We start from the raw sequence: 7049 nt of genomic DNA on the forward strand, positions 1-7049 counted from the left end.
AGGGATCATCAGATCTTCCCCAGACTGTTCTCAAGGCTCTGTTTGCCATAAACTGGCTGGGTGAGAACCACAGGGAATACTGAGGAACAACATCCTTGTTGGACATTGGGGCTTGGAGAGCTCTGGGCCTGTGGGAAGTGTCCCTTCCCACGGCAGGTCTGGAACAGGATGGGCTTTAAGGTCCCTCCCAACTCAGCCATCCAATAATTCTGTTGCCTTAGGATGGGAAAACTCCTCTCTGCAGGTGCTGGCTTCTGTTGAACCAAAGCATCCCAGGAGCTGTCTGTGTTCCAAACTAGCCTGGCTCTCCAGGTGCCCTGAACCCCTGCACACAGGGTAGCTCCGCTCTGGAGCTCCAGCTGCCGTTTGAGGATGCCCAAGGCACCACTGCAGGGCCAAGGTGTTCCTGAATGCCCCCCTGCTCCCCTGGGGCCCTGCAGGACGGACCTGCCTGCTCCCTGCACGCCGTGAGTTACAGACACCGTGGAACTGACTCCACGTGCGCTCCTCAGAGGGAGATTGCAGCTCTGGCAGCCCCGGTGCTCATTACAGCCTCGCTGGAAGGATGGAACGAGCTGCTCTGATGACAACAGCAATTCCTTCCTGTCACATTTGGTGTGGTGGATCCATGGGGAATGCGGGAAGAGGGAAGATCAGGGCAGGCTGGAGCTGCTGTGGGATATGCTGAGGCTGGAAAAGCTGACACCAGAGTGTGCTGGTGACAGATAGGGCAGAGCTGAGGCAGCAGTGGAGCTTTCCCAGGTCCCCTATAATGCTGTCACACTGACCTTTTACAAATATATATTGGAACATTCCAGGGGACCCTCTGCTCCCGGGTTCTGAACATCAGCAGCTCCGAGGGTGGTTTAATGCCTGGGGATGGTTTGGATCCTTGCAGAGCTGCCACTCACCGTGGCTCCCCCAGGAATGCTGACCAGGAGTGCTGACCACACCCTGGGGTGTGTCCCTCTGTGACATGGGGACGCTGCTGGGACCCCGTGGGCAGAGCTGGCACTGTTGTGTCATTCTCCACACTCACTCCATGGCTGGGAGGAGGGCAGGGAGAGGGAAATCTCAGAGGATGGATCCTGGAAGGGAGCCTTGTGCTCTCCCCAAAGTTTTAACCCTGGGCTTCTCTCCCTCTCTCTTTCAAGCTGGTCATAACCCAGGTAGTTTTCTAAATTTGTGCAAAGGGATAATCCATGATTAACAGCCATTTTAATAAATGGCTAATCAATTTATATGGGTTGCTATAGAGTTTAATAAATCAAGCCCAGGTTGATTATAACCATGGCTTGTGGCCATCCTGTAATGCCTTCCTCTGATGTGCTTCTAATAGTCTGGAACCTCCAGTGCTGCTGTCAGGAACTCATTTAAAACATCAGGCAGTGTTTTTTAACATGCTAAAAGCACAGGGTGAGTAAATATTCCTCTCTACTTGTAAGTCACATGACCCACCATGGTGGCAAATTTGGGTCCAAACCAGTGTCCATCAGGAGCCTTGGCAAGCAGGGACTCGTGGAGCTTGGAAGAGAAGCTGGGAGGGAGATGTAATTGTAGGAAGGGTGATGCTGAGCTGGACTGCAGTCCTGTGGGGCCTGAGAGGGGCCAAGAGAGAACTCCTGGTAGGGAGGAAATGGGGAAGGGGACGGCCAGACCTCCTCCCCAGCCTGCAGCAATTCCAGTGCCTGGGCTCTGCAGGCTGTCCTTGGGCCTAAGGCTCCAAAGTCACAGATGGATTTATCCCCAACTTCTCGTGCCCTTCCTTCCACAGAGTCATGGGGCAGCTGGGGCTCCAGGGGCCTCTGCAGGTCACCTGCTCCCCCAGGGCCACCTTGCTCAGCGTGTCACAGGGTCACCCTTTCATCTGCCTGTCCTGCGGCCCTGCAGGCACACATCTCTGTGCAGTCCAGGGGAATCACACCGAGGGAATGTTTATGTCACTGCACACAGCAGAGGTGGAAAATGTCTCTCTGAAAGGGCTGAACTTTGCTCACAAACACCCAGGAGGGGCTGGGGGCTATTCTATGGCCTGGATGTCCCAGCTGGCACCTCACTGTCCCCAGAAAGTCACCCTGGCTCTTCCCAAGGCCGTGTCCTGCCAGTCAGGGGGGGCAGCAATTTTCCAAAAGAGAAACAGGAGTTCAATACTTGAACTGATCCCTCAGAGAGCCAGAATTCCTGCTGCTCTCCAGCCCCTGTGTTTTCAGAGCCATTGAGACAAAAGAGGATCATGGTACATTAAAGAAGTCAAGCAAACTGTGAGCTTGAATGTTTAAAGCCCCACAGCCGGTAAGGTTTGCTTTTTTTTATATTCTAATTTTTTTTTTCCAGCTTGATTCACACAACTCTTTGGAAGAAGCCCCATCTGCTAAATATAGTCTGAAACCTGTAGCTGCCTGGAAAGAGAAGTGTGGTGATTTCTGAAAAACTCCAGACTATAAAAGCTGACACACAGCCACTCACACTCTCTAAAAACCATCTCCTGGTGGATTTATTAGTCTTAGGCAACAGCAGTTGGTCTGAAAAGAAAATGTATTTAACCTTTCTTTTTAATTGTCGCACTGTTAACCTGTCAGTTCTACATGGGGCTGTTAATAATTCCGCTTTAAATGTCTCAAAAGAACTTTCATGTTTAAATATTAAACACTAAAACTTGGGTACACTTAGCAGAGGATGGAGGCAGCGCTCGGAGCAGTAAATGTGGCTCAATGCAGAGTCCACTGCAGTGCCTGGGAATTGTCACTCGCAATCCAACAAGCCCAGACACAGCGTAGGCTGCAAATCCTGATCCCAGGGTCAAACCCTCAGAGCTTTAACCAGGCTGAGCTGTGGGGTTTAGCTTGGGAACGACCTGGTTAGACCTTTAGAGCTGGACTTTACCTTCAGCTTAAGGTAAGATGCACATTGAGGGCACAATTCATTAATTAGGCTGAGCTGACTACACTTTAACTGCTCCTGCTAGAGGTGCACACAGATCACCTGGGCTTTGGAGGAGCTGTCAGCTGGGAATCAACTCCCAGTTTGTTTAAACAGGAGTCCTGTGTTAAAGGCCATGGTTTGAACCATCTGCTGGACCTAAAGCCTTCCTCCCGTGGCAGAAAGCTGTCCCAGCCTGGCTCACACCCCTGGCAGCTCTCACCCTCCCCTTCCCATGAGGGTATTCATGGAGCCATTTCCAGCAGGATTATTTGAGGAGCTCTTTCCAGCAGGGTTATTAATGAAGCCCTTTCCAGCAGGGATATTCATGGAGCCCTTCCCAACAGGGGTATTTGGGAGCCCTTCCCACCAGGTATGTTTGAGGAGCCCACGTTGCTGTGATGGAGCAGTCTTGGTGACACCTCCACGCTTCCCTTGGCAGGAGCCCTGCAAGAGCCTCTCAGGCTCTGCTCTACCCCCTCCAAACCCAGGACAAACTCCCAGAGGCTTTCTGAGCCTGGCCAGGACACCATGGACCGTTCACACCAGTCTGGAGAGCAGGACAGGGGTGCTGAGCACATCCGTATCCTGTCTTGGCCCTTCCAGTCAGGACGTTTGCATCCCTGGGATGCCACAGGGCAAATTCAGCATTGTTGGTGAAGGTGGCACGATTCAGAGCCTGTCAGGTTTGCTGAGGCTCCCTGGGCACTTCTTACCCCCGGCTGCTGATGCAGAAAGCAATATAAATAAGTGTAATTTATGCACCAAAGGAAAGGTGCGAGTTAAAATAACTCCTAGCCTAAAATAACCTCTACGTGGGGAAAGAGGGAGAGAAGGGGAGACTGAAATTTGTGCTGTGGACAGCATCAGCTCTGAATTTGGCCCTGGGCCTCAAAGCTTTTAAAAATAAGGAGTACGTTCAGTTTGGAGGTCCCCCACGCCTCTGCTCCCCTCTGCAGGACTGTGGCTGAGCTGTGGGGCTGGCAGGGGCAGTGAAAGGGGCAGGGACAGGGCAGGGACAGGGACAGGAACGGGACAGGGACAGGGTAGGACAGGGGCAGGGACAGGGTGGAGCAGGGCAGGGCAGGGGCAGGAGCAGCAGCAGGGGCAGGGGTAGGAACAGGAGCAGAGACAGGGGCAGGGGCAGGGGCAGGGCGGAGCAGGGCCAGGGCCAGGGCCAGGGACAGGGACAGGGCAGGGCCAGGGGCAGGGGCAGGGACAGGGACTGGGGCAGGGGCAGGGGCAGGGGCAGGGCAGGGCAGGGGCGGTGCTGAGCCGCTGGGTTTCCCGGGCTGCTCCCAGCTCTGCCAGGCTGGCAGGATCCAGGGCCGTGCCCGCAGCAGCAGCAGCGCCCATTCCGTGCCCCCTCCCAGCCCTGGGCTGCCTTTCCTCACGCTGATGTCCCCTCAGGCGGCTCCTGCAGCGGCAGGGATTTATCGCTATCGGTACCCGGCAGTGACCCGAGTATTCCCCGCGCTGGTGTCACCCTGCCTGATGGCCACTTAGTGTTTAATTGTCCCTGGAGGCAGCGCTGCCGTGCTGTGCGGGGTGACAGGCCGCCGTGCCGTGCCGTGCCGTGCCGTGCCGTGCCGTGCCGTGCCGTGCCGTGCCGGGCTGCTGACACTCCGTGCCTGTGACATGTGTACCAACCCCGGGCTACGAGCTGATCTGCAATGTAATGAGTAAATATCCCCGCGTTTGAAGGGGAGAGGCTGTCAAAGGTTTTCTAAAAATAGTTGGTAATTGGCTTTGTATCAGGCTGGTGATTGTCTGTGAAGTCTCTCAGAAGCCTGGAAGCCACAGCTCCCTCCTGGTGCATCCCTGTGCTCCAGGGCACAGGCACAGCCTCTCCCAGCTGCAAACACCAGCACAGGATTTCCCTCAGCACAGGGCAGTGCCCTGCTCCCCACGGGATGGGAACGCAGCTCCTCCAGTGCTCTTCTGGGAGTACTGTCCCTTGGGGCACTGGGGACAGCTCAGGAGGGTCCAGACCAGGAATCCCAGGGGATTTACTGCCCCTGATCCTGATCTCCATGTTTTGTCTGGTTTGGTTCCTACCACGAACCCCTCAGTTCCAGAACTCTTCCTGCTTTAGAAAAAGTCTTAAAAAAATCGAATTTCCTGGCTGAGTGTTTGTGTTGAGGGCAGGATCTGATCCCAGAAATCAGTGGGAGAGGCCTGAGGGAGACCCTGGTGAGTGGGAGAGCTGAGCCTGCTCCTGCCCCATGGATCCATGGAGACCCCCCAGCCCTGCCCCAGTGCTCATCCCTGCTGCTGGATTTATCCAGCTGGGCTGTGGGCTCAGAGTGCAGCAGCCTCTCCCACAGCGCTGCCCACAGCAGCACTGCCTGCTCTGTACCAGCTGGGAACTTTGGGGAAGGCTCCAAATCACCTTGGACCTTCTGGGTGTCCTGGTCAGGGCAGGCATTTCCAGCCTGGCCCCAAACGTGAGGGTGACAAGGACCCCTCCATTCCCCCCTCCAAAGCCACACTGCTTCTCTCTGCTCCTGTGATCAAACTCCTGCCTTTGACAGGCCTTGGACGAGGTGTCTCCTCCTCAGGCTCTTGCATGAAAGTTCACACACATCTTTGAGCACATGTGGAGGAAAGCCTTGAGCACTGAAATTCACCCAAATCATCAAAACTCCTTTTATTTTACATTAAATGTTTTTCTTTATGAGAGGAATAAAAGAAGTCTAACAATCATGATGAAATAAAGAAGGGAATGCCTAGAGCTAACTACAGTATAAAATCATATTCATCATATCATAATATTTTACATTTTGCTCGTTGTTTTATGTGGATTAAAACCCACTTGAACCAGAATGTAACAACAGCAAGGAAAGCTGCAGAGGAGGAAGAGGAGAAAGAAGATGCAGCCCAGGGGGCAGGGACAGCAAGAAGTGCCTCCAGACAGGCACAGGAGCCAGAATTAGACAGAATTCCAGTATGTTTGGATTGGTAGAACCTGAAATCCCATCCAATGCCACCCCTGCCATGGCAGGGACACCTCCCACTGTCCCAGGTGCTCCCAGCCCCAGTGTCCAGCCTGGCCTTGGGCACTGCCAGGGATCCAGGGGCAGCCACAGCTGCTCTGGCAATTCCAGCCCAGCCCCTCCCCACCCTGCCAGGGAACAATTCCCAATTCCCAAGATCCCATCCATGGCTGCCCTCTGGCAGTGGGAGCCATTGCCTGTGTCCTGTCCCTCCATCCTTGTCCCCAGTCCCTCTGCAGCTCTCCCGGAGCCCCTTCAGACCCTGCAAGGGCTCTGAGCTCTCCCTGGAGCCTCCTCTTCCCCAGGCTGAGTATTCCCAGCTGTGTCTCTCCCCCTGCCCAGCCCCAGTCCCTGCAGTGCCCGTGGTTCCCAGCCCGGGCTGGTGTGGGATTGAAGCACAGAAAGTGGAATAAATGAAGCAGGAGATCCTTCCTGTCCTGTGGGGTTCCAGCCCAGGATGAAACACCTCCCTGGGGCTGTGTCTGCAGCACGTGCTGGGTGAGGAGCAGAGCAGAGCCTGGGCTGCACCAACCAACCCCAAACGGGCTGGCCCAGCCCCTCCAGGGCTGAACATCTCTGGCTGCAGCAGCACTGAGTGGGAAATGCTCTTTGCTGGCATCCACGCAGCTTCCAAGGTGTCTTCCCCTAAATTACTGCTAAAATAACAACTTGTGACTGGGATTTGATTGTGAGCACCAAGGGCTTCCTGATTGCTTTCCCTTCTGCAAAGGAAGGGAATTAGCAAAGCAGCTCTTGCTCCTGAGCAGGGCCAGAGCCCAGGAGCTCCAATGGCTGTTTGCAAACTGTGCCGTCACTCACAGCTGGGGAAAGCAAGTCCCACCCGTGGCCGGGTGCATGTCCTCTCCTGCATAAAATCCAACATGGCATTTACTACTCAAAACACTTTGCAATACATTTCCAGTTGCATCCAAAGAACACTTTAAATTATCCATGTGCCATTTTCCACTGGCCCTGCACTGTTTTTATTTCCTGGACAAGTCAGGACGGCTCTGGTGGTGTTTGCTTGTGTGAAACAGCAGTGTCTGTGTGGCAGGACCTCTGTGGGGTGTGGGTGCCACCACGCAGCTCCTGCAGCCAGAGCTCTGCCAGGACAGTCTGCAAAGCTGGTCTGGC

General features: G+C 54.6%; 1 long non-coding RNA gene across 1 annotated transcript; it reads left to right on the top strand.

Moving 5' to 3' along the window:
* The first annotated feature begins 1009 nt into the window (after positions 1–1009).
* On the top strand, positions 1010–2394 carry LOC135285797 (uncharacterized). The gene is made up of 3 exons (XR_010350490.1): positions 1010–1169; positions 1340–1416; positions 2335–2394. It is a non-coding gene; the product is annotated as an uncharacterized LOC135285797 (long non-coding RNA).
* Positions 2395–7049: the final 4655 nt, after the last annotated feature.

Source organism: Passer domesticus, chromosome 24 (genome assembly GCF_036417665.1).
Source record: "Passer domesticus isolate bPasDom1 chromosome 24, bPasDom1.hap1, whole genome shotgun sequence".
In the NCBI taxonomy this organism is placed as follows: domain Eukaryota; kingdom Metazoa; phylum Chordata; class Aves; order Passeriformes; family Passeridae; genus Passer; species Passer domesticus.